Raw genomic sequence first — 17,278 nt, 5'->3', positions numbered from 1 at the left:
AGTCACTGATCGTTTTATATTTTAGTACATATAGATATAGATATTACATACCAGTCCATAAATCAAATTTAGTCCAAAATATCATAACCAGCAACTACAATTGAAAAACATTCCTGTAAACAAGAAAAACAATTTACAAATATATTAATAAACAACTTCATTTAACAGGTCTGCCTCATTAGCCCAGAACTTGTCATGTCACACAACAAAGCGGCAAGCACGCCACCAATATTTTGGAACGTAAGTGATAACAGTTATCAGACATTCAAACACTCTCCGTTTATTTAAGTGTTGATATACTATTTGTTAGCAAAGTGTATTTAGAAGTGATAGTGAGTTGAAAATTACAGTAGGCCTGTAAAGATGGCCTATGATTGTGTAATTGCTATTTTAGGAAACAAATGCAAACTTTATATCTGTTCTGTTATACTAGTAGGCCTACTTTAACTAAAATCATTGGTAATAGCGTTATTGCATCCATAATCCGTACAGGTTACCTACATCTTTAATAAGTCGTTTGTTATACACAGTTCATTGTTGCTTGATAATTTATTCATAGAGAGCACTCCCGGATCACTTCATTATTTCTTATAGTATATTTTGAAACAATTAAAAATAATACAATGTTTAACCAGGTTTTATATTTGTAATGCCTTAATGAAAATAATGTATTTGTTATGTATATTGGAAAACATATATAAAACAAATATATTTACAATATGATTTTAATTATTTGTATATAATTTGACACACGCACATACAAAGACGCAGACAACTGACGGGTAAACTTTTACTTTGATTAGAAGAATTAAATATTGGATTTGATATATAATGATTCTAATTTTCGTTAATTATAGTCACAGACAAAATGAGATTTTAGGCTATATTAATCCGTAAGCATCCATTAATCTACAAGCACATTTGTCATAAATGTAGGCCATACAACATTGAAATGTCGGTCCTTGACTCGCTACGGAACGGAGATACCGTAGGTTAGAGCCTGTTTACACGTATGGGCGTAAGCCATGGCGTACGCATTGCGTAGCATACGCCTTGCGTGTTTACTACGCCACGGCCGTGGCGTTAGATAACGAGCCTAACGCTGTGTCGTTTGTTCCACAGTCCATTGTTGCTTGATAATTTATTCATTCAGAGCACACCGGAACACTTCATTCAATTTTTCAATAGTATATTTATATAATACAATTTTTAATAACCAGATTTTATATATTTTTTTTTATTTTGTAATGACCAATTGATGATAATATTTAATATGTATATTGGACAAAATAAAAAAAGAAATATATTTGACATACTATATTATTATTTGATATAACTTAACGTACGCACATACAAAGACGCAGACAACTAACGGGTAAACTTTACTTTGATTAGAAGATATAAATGTTTATTTGATTTGATATAATAATTCTAATATTTGCTACGTCTATACTCTGAGACCCGTAAGGTCCGTATTAATGACTGGACTATCTCTGGATTTAGTCTGGACAATCTTTAGTCCTGGACTAAACCAGTATTAAAATCGGCAAAAGATGTCATGAATACGGGCCTATGAGATTATGGCCTACACTATGCAGTCATTCACAGTAAGAACCTAAAACAACAGTCACTGATCGTTTTATATTTTAGTACATATAGATATAGATATCACATACCAGTCCTTAATCACATTTAGTCCAAAATATCATAACCAGCAACTACAATTGAAAAAACATTCCTGTAAACAAGAAAAACAATTTACAAATATATTAATAAACAACTTCATTTAACAGGTCTGCCTCATTAGCCCTTAATTTCAAAACTGAACTTGTCATGTCACACAACAAAGCGGCAAGTACGCCACCAATATTTTGGAACGTAAGTGATAACAGTTATCAGACATTCAAACACTCTCCGTTTATTTAAGTGTTGATATACTATTTGTTAGCAAAGTGTATAGTGAGTTGAAAATTACAGTAGGCCTGTAAAGATGGCCTATGCTTCTGTAAATGCTATTTTAGGAAACAAATGCAAACTTTATGTCTGTTCTGTTATACTAGTAGGCCTACTTTAACTAAAATCATTGGTAATTTTTGTCTTGCTAAAAGATGTATTGTCCCCCAATAACATGAAAAATAAAAATTAATTAAATCAGACTTTGAATAGGTTATTTTGTAGTTTTAATAAAGTTAATCACTTCCGTAGAAAAAAATAATGTTTTCACTTTAAAAATAACATAATAAATGATTAAATTCAACTAAAAATCCATTGGCCAATTTGACCATTTTTGCTTAAATACATTTTTTAGATCAAATTTATTCAAAAGTGGATAACTATCATGTGACATTTTAATTTTTGGTAAAAGTTAATCACTATTATAATACTTCAAAATCTAGGAAATTTCATTTAACAAAAAAGTTCAAAATTAATTTTCAGGGGAGACAATACATCTTTAAACGAAATTTCCTAGATTTAATTAAAGATGTATTGTCCCTTTGATCAGAAGTAAAATAAGCATACAACATATTTTTCTAAGCATGCAATTTAGGTAAAAATACACACAATTAATTTTTATATAAATATAGGTAGTCTGTTTAAAAAATAATATAAAAATATATTAGTTGTTACTGTAGTTGTTAAGGGTTTTTTTAAAATTGTTGATTTTTATGTTTGTCTATTGTTTATATATAATGGGGGGCCCTCAAAACGACAACAAAACATAATTATAAAAGAATGAACAAGTTTATACAGTTAAAACTGAAGAAAGCGATAAAATGGCAAAAGGCAATAATGAAAAGATTAAAATGCAGGCCTACAATAAAAAAGCAAACATTTTTTAAAATTTGGATTAATTAATATAAAGTCATTGCAGTAATTTCCCAGGTACGTACTTCTCAAGGACCAGGTCATGTAGAGTCACCCTTCTTCAACAGCAGCACACGTGTGGCATGATGGCTCATCAAAAAAGTTCTCAAAATGAAACCTGTATTTATATATGTGGTAAACAAGTTGTTACGTTTGTTACCGGTAATATTTGATGGTAATTAATAATTGATAGTACAGTGAATGTTGATAGGAAAAAATGGCGAAATAAATATATGGGTTCACTCTACTAAAACTACTAGGCCTAGGCCTAGGCCTAACTACTCTAGGCCTAAATACTACTAACCCTAGCCTAGGCCTAAGTGTGACTGTCTATAGTAGGCGTACTTATGAAGGGTGATGTAGGCCTAAGCCTATACAAAAAGGGTGCTAGAGTAATAGATAGTAGGAAGAGGAACAGGTAAGGCTGGCCTAGGCCCTAGTACAAGTTAGGCTTATAGCTAGCTAGAGGGGAGTATGGTCGAAGCGGCCGCCAACCAAAGCGGCCGCCAGTTTAATATCGTCATTTGTATGGAACGCCGTGTGCGCTTTAATCTTGGATTGATGTTGTCAACGCCATGGCCTATAGCGAGTTGAGTTACAGCTCTTCTTTATATTTCTATAACAAGTTGTATAATAAGTTTGCCGGCCGTTAAATCAATGTATATTTTATATGTATTTTAATATTAACTTACATGCTATCGAATCTTATATTCTATTTTTAATATTTACATACTATCGAATCATTTAATAATTTACGTACTTTGTATATCTCATTATATTGGTAGTGAAGGGAAAATATAACGTTGAACTGACACGACGTTTCTCGACCCTCTCCTATCGAATCTATACATTAATAATTTACGTACGGTATTGTCGAATCTTTATATCTCATTTACATACTACCGGTATTGAATCGTTATACAGTATTGCATTAATAATTTACGTACGGTATTGCCGAATCTTTATATCTCATTTACATACTATCGAATCGTTATACAGTATTGAATTAATAATTTACGTACGGTATTGCCGAATCTTTATACCTCATTTACATACTATCGAATCGTTATACAGTATTGAATTAATAATTTACGTACGGTATTGCCGAATCTTTATATCTCATTTACATACTATTGAATCGTTATTTAGGCCTATTGCATTAATAATTTACGTACGGTATTGCCGAATCTTTATATCTCATTTACATACTATCGAATCGTTATACAGTAGGCCTATTGCATTAATAATTTACGTACGGTATTGCCGAATCTTTATACCTCATTTACATACTATCGAATCGTTATACAGTATTGAATTAATAATTTACGTACGGTATTGCCGAATCTTTATATCTCATTTACATACTATTGAATCGTTATACAGTATTGCATTACTAATTTACGTACGGTATTGTCGAATCTTTATATATCATTTACATACTATTGAATCGTTATTATACAATATTGCATTAATAGTTTGCGTACGGTATTGCCGAATCTTTGTATCTCATTTAGGCCTACCTACTATCGAATCGTTATACAGTATTACGTTAATAATTTACGTACGGTATTGTCGAATCTTGGTTTTTTTTTATTAGTAATAGGGTGTGTTCTACATTAAGTGTTATTCCATTGTAATACATTGTTTGTGTTTTCAATAAAGCCACGTGGGGACGAAAACGCCAGAGAAACGCGCACCTTCTACAGCACTATTGCTGGCCGCCAGTCGAGTTATTAGCAAAAATTCGCGTAATTAATTACCGTACCGTACAGACACTTGCATCTTATATTAGTATTTAAAACTCATTTTAAATTGATTTATATATCTGAAGGTATAAAATCATGTATATTGTAAAAAAAATTAGAAAGAAGAAGAAACTACTAAAGTAGGCCTATAGTTACTTTACTGATTAATTAATATAGGCTACAATAACAAAACTATATATTGTGATATACTTTATTGAAAAAATGTATATAATTCTTAATAATTGGCTTATTATATATTATATTAATATACAATACAAACACCACAATGAATGTTATTGACTTTATTATTAAACATATATATCATTTATTTAAAATCATTTAGTTAAAATAAGTAGGCTAATCATCGATTCGCCATTTCGTTTAAAAGAACGTATCACATTCAATCTGTAAAATAAAGAGAATAAATTACATTACAATAATGTAGATTGTTATTTACGTCCGAGTAAAGAAAACCTGTCGAAACAATGACAATCAAAGATTACATTACAAACCAACAACAATCAAAGAGCACACGGCGTTCCATACAAATTACCGTTATTGAACTAGCGGCCGCTTTGGTTGGCGGCCGCTTCGACCGTAATCCGCTAGAGGTACTGTTTAGGCATAGCCTAGCTAGGCCTGTCTTGCTTACTATAGATCATCATTATAGCAGTTTTCTGACTGGAATTACAGAAAAACTTTAAAAAAGGTTTCAAGATGGTTTTAGGACTGGGGCCAAACCATATAATATTTATATTATAAATAAAGGAAGTAAATTCGTTAAACATCTTTGTATCAAAATTGATTAAATTCACAGCGTTAACACTTTGACTGCCAGAGGTTTTTCCAGTTAGAACCTGCCACCGCCAGCGTTTTTAGCCCAATTCGATGTTTTTATTAAAGCTGATTGAAACTATATGTATGTGATCTGATTTATATGTAATTTAGACTAAAATAATCATAAAGATTTTAGCTTTACAATGGTACCAAGAACGATTTTTAAATCGAAATATGTAAATCGTAATAGTAAAATGAAAGTAACCCACTTTTTGATTTTTTCGTAAGAAAGTCGAGATATTCGCGATTTTGTGCAAGACATCACAATATGAAAATATCGCCCGGTGAGATCAACAAACAACAAAAAAGTTACTTACACGGCACCGATAGGCCTATAAAAACAAGTTATCACTATCGAAAAATGTATTACATTTTATAAATCATAAATCTTACATCAATGTTTCGCCAAAATCCACATAGTAAAGACACCAGGCCTAGTTAACCAGGCCTAAAGTTGGTCCGGAACCGTTTTACGACTAGGCCTAGGCTAGCCTAGTAGGCCTACTACTAGCCTAGATAGTAAACTGATGATAATATCCATACCATTTCAAAACAAGTTTGTTGCGTGAAACTCGGTCACTTTCAGTAAAACACCCAAACAATTAGGGTATACATACAATAATAAAATTAAAGACTTCATATTGAAAATGACTCCATTATTTTTTATTCAGATAACAAACAAACATGTCAATCCACAAAAACCTTTGTATTGCTTCGGCAGCATAGCTAGCGCGCGACCGATACACAATGCGCCAAGCCATCGCTCTCTACGCGCTACTGTGATGCGCGGTGTTTGTTATTTCGACAGGTACCATTTTGACAGTCGTTCGTAACCAGATTAGTTACTTTCAAATTGTAAAATATTGACGGTCCAGACCGAATATAGTGTTCATGTTTATAGTATATACCAATAATTAACCTATCTACCGGATTTCGTAAAAAAACGCGAAAAACGAAGATCTTCGTGTTTGGCAGTCAAGCGTTGCGTTTCCAAAAACGAAGATCTTCGTGTTTGGCAGTCAAAGTGTTAATGAATGGTGGCACAGAATAGTTAGCTCTGTTGTTAAGAAAGCTAATTGTAATACTGTACTCCCTGTCCAAATTAGCTATTAAATCAAATCAACATCACAGGCAGAATAGCAAAGCATACCAGGTAAACACACACACTCACATTTCTATTTTGCTAGGGACACAATTACAACTCCACTCCCAAAGACTTGTAATAAGACTTTGTTTATGTAGAGCATCTTATGTATATGTTTGTCTTGTGAACCTCTGAGGGTCCCTAATGATCAGCAATTGCTGGATGGATCACCCTCATTAAATATGGTTAAAAAAAAATATTAAAAACTGTAAATCAAGAAAAACAACATAAAAAATTAAGTCACAATGTGTACATCATCATCATTTCATAGCCTTTGTCAGCTTATTGGGGTTTGATCATGTCATCTGGACTGATTTTAATATTTGTTTTTCTCTTTTATTCTCTATCTAGAAAACCATGACACTTTTAACTTTTAAATCCCTAAAAATAAGGTTACATTCTTATAAACACTCATATATAGAATTTGTCAAATTTTATATAAATATTTATTAACATAGTAAATAAGTCAATACAATAATTGTGTCATATTTGTTGTGATTGTTTGTTATCCAAACATGATAATTATTTGTATACTTTACCCTTTTTTCTTATACATCATTAATGATCATAAAAGTTTAAATTTGTAACTTTATCATCTAGATTTTGCCTCCTTCACTGTAAATGAAATGATAAAATGCACTTTGTCAAGTGAAACAAAATTCACTTAATGAAATAAAATAAATCAATAAATTTAAACTCAGATTACAAATACTGCCACCAGTGTCCCAACATTTGAGATCACTTCTTTCTTATAAATACTGCCACCAATGTAAGCTTATTTGTTATCTCTGCTGTTCTATTTTTGTAATCAATAAAAGGGTTAAAGTGTAAATATTACCTTTTTAAGGATTCTCTGCCTACAGTGTTGAGCCTAATCTAATACTGTTTTACTTAAATTGTACAAAGGGTTCTTAAAGCTTATTCACATGTCTAAATTAGACGGAAGTTTTTCAATTCAATTGTTATTTACAGTTTTGCTGAAAGAAATTGATAGATTGCTAATTTAAATTGATTTAACAAAGTTACGAATGTGAATTGAGAGATTGTTCCAAATGGCTGGAATGACATTAAAAAAAGAATATTTAAGAGAGTTACAATGGACAAAAGGGATACAGAAAGTGGGGAAATCTCTTCTTTTATTAATAAAGTATTACAGACAAAAACATTTCATTATTTTGTGTTTTAGCCTAGAGGGCGTTGTTAAGAATGTTGTTGTTAATTGGTCAAACATTTTAAAAGATTACTTTGTACTGTTCATTTTGCAGTTAATTAAATGATGAGTAAAATATAGTACATAAATAAATAAACATTTTAATTGATTAATTTATTCACCATGTGACATGATCAAAAAGAAAAATCAATATGCATCTGTAGTATAAGATGCTTTTATTAAAATGTCATTATAGCACACGGCAGAATTGGAAGTAATGTTTCACAATAGTAAAAAATAGTTAAAATGGTAAATCACATAAAATGAAAATCTATACAAAATTAACAAATCAGGATAGCAAGAAACAAATATGATACAAATAAGATAAAAATTGCCTGATTTATTGTGTCAAAGTTTATTCTTCAGTCTCATTGTCTACCACTTTGGTTTGTGTCTAGGTCCTGAGATAAGATTTATTTTTTTATCGTTTGCTTCAAATAACATTTTTACCTTTGGTCTACTTGTATCAGATATTTGAATTTATTTGACATTGACATTATCTTATATTATGACCTTTGGATTTTCTATTTATTTTACCTTGTCTTTAACCAATATTACATTTGAAATTGTAGGGCAATGATAAAATGAAAGCAAACATTAAATCATGCGACTTTGAATACTTGATTGACACAGACAATTTATAACAATTCTTGTCCAGTATTGGTCTTCATTATTTCATATCTTTAAAAGTAATTCCAAGTAAAAATATATTGCATAATTTTTCCAAGACCTTAATCAGTCATTTTTAGGGTTTACCTGGGGTACCTTGATACACCTTGTTTGCTTTACCTAAAATGGTAATTCATGTTGGTTTGTAGTTCTAATCAACTAAATGATAAGAACAAAGCAAACACTAAGTCACGCTATGTTGTAATTTGTATAGAATCCATTGAATTGCACTGGTTATCACTATATAAATAATGATATAAAAGTGTTTGGTCTTCTGTACAACAACCACTTGCATTCAACTTTTGAAGAGGAAACTTTGCATTATATTTTTTGTATTTCTTTTATTTTAGCATTATACCACTGTACTGTAAGTGTATGTAGTACTTTTAGGTCTAAATAATATTATAACATTATTTGATAGAGGAAGCATTGGTTGAGGAAATTGTTGATAGAGGAGATTTACTCTATTTCAACATCATGTTCAGTACTTGTACTGTATTTATATTTGTTACTTTCAAAATTAGAGGGAGGGGTGCTTTTATTTAGAAAAAGGGTGATTTAAAGCCACAACAGTCTATAGATGATTCTAATGATATGTTGCTTCATCACCTTTGCTGTTGTGATAAGCCATCATCACTAAGCATCTACCATTAATATTCAAGTAACTCGTAATCATCTATTTTTTAATGTGTGTGTTACTTTAATATAAAATCTACAAATTTTGAATTGACAAATTGTTTTTATTTCAATTCATTTTAAACATTATACATTGTTTCTGCCCTTCTTTCAATTTAGCAGAATTGCAATGGATCTCGTCAAACAAGGCCTTCTTGATATGTGTGCATTCAATGGCATTCAGGTAGGCAAGTTTACACTGCTTTAGTATAATACAATTTAACCAACAACAATTAACTAGCAATACTAGCTTGTTTATGCTCATGCGCTGGAAACAAAAGAGATATAAAAAAAGTAACTAAATAAATTAAATAGTGACAACAACTTACATTGCACAATGAATCAAAATAATCACTGTAGTGTTTATGCACTGTTGGCTCATTTAATCCGATTGTTTTATTTGACAAGCATAATGTAGCAATACAATATACAATAACATACAATTCAACATAGGGATGAAAAATGCTGGGAAAGGGCAGCTTAAAGCAAAATACATCGCTGTAACTCTAATGAACCAGCTACCCCTCATAAATAAAAATAAACAATTAATTTCATTACCATTTTCCTATAAAAATATGTCTACAAAATTAATGTAAAAGTTAAAACAAGAAGAAAAAAAGTTAGAATATTTATTTGGGCAATCTTATATTATTATTATTATTATGATAATATTATAATATAATGACTGTAATTTAATAAAACATGGAATGTATGTTGTTGTCTATGTTTACTATATTATATGTATTTTAATGAAAAATGTAACTGAATGCATATTGATCTATATGATTTATTTCATAGATTGCAGGGGAAAAAACTGCTGAAGAAATTTGCCATTTCATTGTTAGCAACAATGCTGTCAATAGCCAGGACCAGGTATACATCAATTTGTTTTCCTTTGTAATGAATTTGATATACAACATTAAATTACTAATTAAAGTACATCAATACTAAGATTTTTAAGATCTTTTATAATTGTTCTCTGGTTGCATATTTGCAGTAAACATTCACACTGATTGTTAAAAGCATCATATTTTTTTTTTCAACATAATTGTTTCACTTCTTTCTTTTTCAGTTTTTAGTTTTAAAAAGTATATTGTGTGTTTATATCTTATCTTATCTGTCTGTTAGATGGTTTGTCAATATAATTGAGTACTCTTTCTTTCAGTACAATTTGCTTAGACAATTTGATTGGCTAATACCGGATTTGAATAATGGCTTGGTAACCCAATCCCCTGTAATTGTAATTAATTTCAGAATCTGAACGATGATATAATTATTCATCTGTTAATATTATAATAATAATCTGATAACTAAACAAACTTTTATTAACATTATACTAGAGTAGTAGAAATATATACTTTTCATTTATTAAACTTTATCACTGAAAGAAAAATACAAGGCACAAGACAGTGAAAAAAAGTTATGAACAGGTGGCAAGCACTTCTAACCACATTGGACCCCTTGTACAAATAACAAAACATAAAAACACAAACATTTAAGATATAAAAATAGCTGAAATTATACTATTTTCAGTTTCATATATAAAGCGCAACATTTAAGACCTGGCCACAACAAGCATAATGGAGGTACACATCTAATTGGTGACAGTGGCTTAGTCTGCTTTTGTGCTCCTGGTAGCTAGTGACTATGATTTTATATTTTCTTATTGCATCGTGTTTGTTTAATTTGTTGATTTGTATTATATTTTGTAAAATGTATCTTTTGCTTGAATAAATAATAATAAATAATATAATACCTACAATAGGAAAAGGTAATACCCATGTGCATGTAATGTCAGGGTCAAAGTTATTTAACAATTTTTCTCTTGTAAAGTTTACATATAGTTTAATGAATTGTGGAATATTATTCGCTCTGATACAAAACGTTAGTAGATTCCAAATGGGAATAATCCTTTGAAAAATATGATTAATTTAGGGGATTTAGCTTTACACTTCACAGACTTCTTATTTAATGTTACCATTTAAGTTATTGTAAATGTATGCTTCTTTTATTTCGTGATAAATATAAATAGTTCTAAATAAATGTTGAATGAAACTTATAAAGAGACATAAGAACAAACAGATTCAGTTCTGGTAACCCTGTAGGCTTCAGTAGAAAAGTTAAATTATACAAAATTATCAAGATGAATATCATAGATGGCCATAATTACACATGCTGTGCTTTGCACGCTTTTCTCCCTAAAATCAGCCACTGATTGCAGCATGAAAATATGTATGATGGTGATGTGAAATAGTACAACACACACTATTATTCAGCTCTATACTAAATTGATTTTAAATATAATCTTTCAGATGATTAAGTACTACATTATCATTCATGGTTATATTAACAAATATTTCTCTCTTTTGAAAATAGATTACTTTTTTAAGGCAAGTAATTTAGCTCATCGGCTTTTGTATTTTTGTTATATGTAAGAACAGATTTCACACAGCAGTTTGAAACGGTGGGCCCATAACAAACAATTCAATTGTCCACTTATAAAATGTACCATAACATTAACAAATTGACAAAACCTAACCACTTTTAAATAAAACAGCCTAAAACATGGTAGAACACTGGAGGCCTTTTGCTACCCCCTCCCCCACCAGTTCCTGAGGCCGATTGTTCAAACTTTGTCACAAACCCATTTTCCCCTCCCTATTTTTCAAGGCTGGATCCGCCTCTGGGATTTATTAACAATTTTGTTGATATGATCATCCCAACATATTAAAGTCTGATGCTATTTTGACACCAAGATCAGTTAGTGTTCTCTCATAGATACAACTATTCAACTGATAAAAATATGTGATGAGATGTTTAGAATGTGATATAGAAATAATTTGAAAATTAATTTCCCATGTTACTCTATTGAATAAGAACATCAATGTCCATCTGAGGCAAATGACAGTCATCAATGTTAATGATTGACATGTAACATTTTCCCTATTTAAAATATACGTCATGAACCAATCATGCAAATTAATATAGATATTGACACAAACTACTTGTAGTAGTTATCAACATGTTGGTGCACTACCCACTGCTTCTTGAGGCTGAAATCAAACCCTATCAGCTCAAGCATGTCATGAGTGGTGGTCGGCGCCAAACCCACGCATTTCATAATAAGGTCGGAAAAATGCATTTCGTAGACAACCCTACAATGTTTTTTGTGAGGTAACAAGGTGTGCAAAATTAATGATTTTGACTGACGGAGGACCAAGTTGTAAATTACTCGGAAGCATTTATTAATAAATATTATTAATCGTAATCGTTTTCTTTGTTATCTACTTGACTGACGGCGAATAAATAAATAAATTGAAATTTCCCACAGTAGAGACATGATGGCACCACACGGTGAACCACAATGAACTAATAGTAGTAAATAGGCTTAGGCCAACTTCTAAAAATAAAACGTCCAGTCGAACCAGAAATGATGCCGACAACAAACGATCATTAACATTCTAAATATAGTATCAGAACGTCGATCGCGCACAGACCTAGAATTTTTTTTTTTCATATTATGGCAGGCCTGGAAAACGCGACGAAGATCGTTTACCCAGATTTTGTGTCTCATGACATCAAACGCGATACTCCCTCTCCAAATTAACAGTACCCATACGTAGCACATGTTTTTTTCACTCAAAATTAATTATGGTCGGGGTTAGCTACAGAAACTAGACTCCACTCCACTCCGATGTCGATTCGGCGCACGATGTCGTCTTGTCTGGCTAAATTAGGCTAACCACTAAAATGTGTCATCTCCTAGGCCTAGCCTAGGTAGGATTTTTAGGCGGCGCCGATTTTAATTAAATTAGTGAACAGTACATTGTTAATTTGCATTGTCCATGCGTTTTCTAAAAAGGTGATGACAATTAGTCTTTGTCACTTTATTTGTGCACTTTGTGCCAAAAGCACCAAACTTGGCAGAAACCTTCTTTAAGACCTAACTAACAATTCTAGAAGGAGTGCCCAAAAATTTGAACAATATAATGACATCATTTTGACCACGCCCAATTTTAATATGTTATGTAGCTATGTAAAAATATTAAAAAAATATAAATTACATAAATATGTCAAGTTTGGTATCAAATCATAGCTTATGACATGTACAATACCTCTAACATGAAAAAAATATAATTTCACAATATAATGACGTCATAAAAGCCACACTCATTATTTATTACATAACTTCGTGAAAAAATTAAAGAAATAAATAAATATGGCAAGTTTGGTATCAAATTATAGCTACAGAACCACGGAACTATATAAAATATAATTTGACCAATATAATGATGCCATTACTTAAGCCACACCCATTATATAAATATATTACATAACTTTCAAAATTTTGAACTACTGTAGATCATTATAAAGCTCTGTCTACACTATAAAACTTTATGTGAGAAATAAATGTGATGTGCACATATATGGTGATGATGATATTTGGGCACATCACTACCAACCATATTTGGGCATAGCACACTTTTTTTGTCAAACTAGTGTAGTGATAGTGTAGACATAGCTTAAGATTGAGCAACATGACAGAAAGAACTGTTTTTACCATATAAACACAACAGGCACAGAACATGAATTTTAAACCGCCCGGTGATATGCTGAAATTTGATTAATTAATTTGAAACAATAAAAATGAGGAAACATAAGAATATTTAAATTACAAATAAATTGATTGATATTGATATTATGACACTCTAAATCTTAAAAGAGTAAAACAACAATTTTTAAAATGTTGAGAGGATTAATGTTTTAATGTTTTATCACTTTGTTCTATATTATTGTACTGCATGTGTCTTTGTTGTGGTTTTGAAATGTATGAGAAACCCTTTCAGATTCTGAAATATTTAAAGTTATTGGTGAACTCTACACAGTAGGCACATTGTAAATAAACTATAGAAATTGATACCAAGAACTACTGTTTATCCTCATTCTTTTAGAGAATCAAGAGGGATTTTGTGGATTCATTTATTTCAAGATGGATGTTCTCAATAATCCTCATTATGGGATAATTTTAAAAATATCAGAAACAAACCAAGTTCACAAGAAGAAAATGTTGTGAATGAAATCATTAAGATTAGATTTGTGTTATATTTAATGTATACTATCAAATTCATAATAATTGTGATAATATAATTAAGACACACTATCACTATATACACTAATAAATAGTTAACTGAATCAACAAATTAAACTTGTACTGTATAAAGGATGGAAAATAATCACATTAAAAGCTTAAAAAATGTTTGTTCATTTAACTGGCACATAATTAGTATGTTATGTTCAGGCCTAATTTGTCTAATTTTTCTTTAGTACTTGACTACAGTTGGTATAACATAGTATAATAGCAATAATAATTGTTATTCTTTCAATGATTATGATAACATACTGTCTGTTATTATTTCATAGATGCTAAATGTATATCAAAGCAATGCTGAAAATTAGTATTATATAATGTTTGTTATAAAGACATTAAGTTTTAATGGATTAATTTTATTAGATATATTTTGAAACGGCAAAATAATATGATTGTAAAAAGGTGTTATAAGCTGTTATAATTACAATGTCAACAATTGTGTATAAAATAAAAATGCCTACACACAAAACACACACTAATAAACAGTAGGCCTAAATGATTATCAACAAGTACTGCTATTACAAGTTGGAGTGGTGCAATTGAATACACACACAATGCCTACCACAAACACACACTAATAAACAGTAGGCCTAAATGATTATCAACAAGTATGCCTATTACAAGTTGGAGTGGTGTAATTGAATACACACACAATGCCTACCACAACACACACTAATAAACAGTAGGCCTAAATGATTATCAACAAGTACGGCTATTACAAGTTGGAGTGGTGTAATTGAATACACACACAATGCCTACCACAACACACTAATAAACAGTAGGCCTAAATGATTATCAAACAGTATGCCTATTACACCTTGGATAAAAGTGGTGTAATTGAATAGTGAAAAGCTGTTATTAACAGCTACAACACAATTTGAAATTTAAATAAATTTTCCAGATTCATAATTGCACTGTAAAATAATCCTATAAAATTGTTCAAATTGATTATAGATGATATAGTTAGTATAATCTGTTTAATATTTCAGAATTCAAGTATACCTTGATCATGAGCATAAGAATAGTTTACACAAACAATACATTTTACAATGCTTTATAGAAATAATAATTTAAAGTTGATTGTTAGTTATTAGAAAGAAACAAAATAATACACTGTTATCAATTAAAGATATTTATTTACAATATTATTAGTCATTTTGTTTTTTTTTTTTTTTGTTTAGATAAAGAATAAGATGTACATGTTTTGTAACTTTGTTTATTATTTGATATTTTCAATAGGTTGGCATTACAGCGTTGATAGTGGCAGCTTTTGAAGGTAATGCAGCCATCTGCCAACAGCTCATTGACGGTGGAGCTGATATTAATCTACAAAATGAGGTAGGTAATACACACAGTTTTCAAATAACATTATTGAACCTTCAGTGAAACAAATCAATAAATTAAAGAATTTAGATGCTACCACCACTATAAGACTTTAGGAAAATCATAGAGATATTATATAATATCTCTATGGGAAGATCAATTTAGTTGACAATACAGTACTGTAGTATCAATGTTAATGTTATTATTGTAGTTATTATTATTATAATAATACTAATACTTGTAACAAACATTTTTAAATCTATCTCTGTTGATATAGCATACACCGTAATCTAAAAAGTTAAATGGTATTAAAGTCAGTATGTTTTTATAAATTGATAACATTCAATAGAATACTCATAACACTTTTCTTAGCATAAACTCCTGTTGAATATTTAACTTATTTTAGTATAAGGCAGGTTAGATGATTTGTTGAGTAGTATTTTAAACTAACAGAACTAATAATTGTTGATATGATATAAAAGTTTTTAAAAATTTATTTTTTCAAAAATGTCTATAATCAACTTTTTTTAGGATATTTCTCGATTAAAATGATATATCTATGCTGAAAAGGTGTGAGGATTAATTTTGATATAAGGGCTGTTCTAATCTAAAATTAGAGCAAAAAGGATGAACATATTATGACAAAATTTGTTGTGGTATATTGTTCTTCATAATTTTGAAGATCCAAAGTTGCCTAAATTTAACCAATGACAGAATATATCATAGTTAAAATTATTTAAGTTGCATCTACAGCCTTGTGTTGAATCTTAGTGGGAACCATTGTTATAATTTTAAATATTTTGGTTTAGGAACCATATTCAAGTCTTTTAGATGAAACTTTTAAATTCTATTGGCTTGCTACTCATATATCTTTGTCATTGTTGGGCTAAATTTTGCTATATTTTGGTTTTCAACAATCTACAAAATTCTTTTTTTTGGGCTAATTAAAATAGTATCTAGATATTATTTGGCTTTTAAAATCTACAGTATTCCAGCTCATTTTGGGTTATTTAAAACTAATTGTAAATTGCTATAAGGCCACATAACAAAAAAGAAAAAATTGTTTAGCATCCCCTGCCCTCCCAGATTTTTGGTGTTAAACATTTTATGAGAAAAAATTGCTTTAATTGAAGCTTAACAGTATTGTGGTTATAATCAAGAAATTGCAAATTTCAAGGAAATTAAATTAGTTCAACAATACACTGATAAAGATGCACACAAGTATAGCCAACAATTCTTGCGTAAGCCACATTTAAATTTCTATATAATGCATTGCTCTCTAGATCTAAATTTACGACTGAACCTCGCTCTTCAAGATTAGTTTGAATTATACTAAATTGTTTGGTTTATAAATGAAAGGAAAACAATTTCTTATATAGTAGTTTTCATTAATTCATTTATTTTTAATCTCATGAATTATTAACAAATAATTACATACATCTATTATGTATTTGTTTATGTGCATAGTAGGCTATATAATAAGCAGCACTTAGCACAATCAATTGATTGTCTACAAGATTCCAATTGTACAACTCTGTCAATAAGCAATGCTAATTACATATAATTCAAGCATTCAATTTGTTATCAAGCAATAGATAACACATTTGATACATAGCAAAGCAGAATTGTTTCTATGAATTAAAATGCCCACATAAAATATC

The sequence above is a fragment of the Antedon bifida genome, chromosome 2 (genome assembly GCF_963402885.1).
Source record: "Antedon bifida chromosome 2, ecAntBifi1.1, whole genome shotgun sequence".
Classification (NCBI taxonomy): domain Eukaryota; kingdom Metazoa; phylum Echinodermata; class Crinoidea; order Comatulida; family Antedonidae; genus Antedon; species Antedon bifida.
This window is presented reverse-complemented; position numbering follows the sequence as displayed.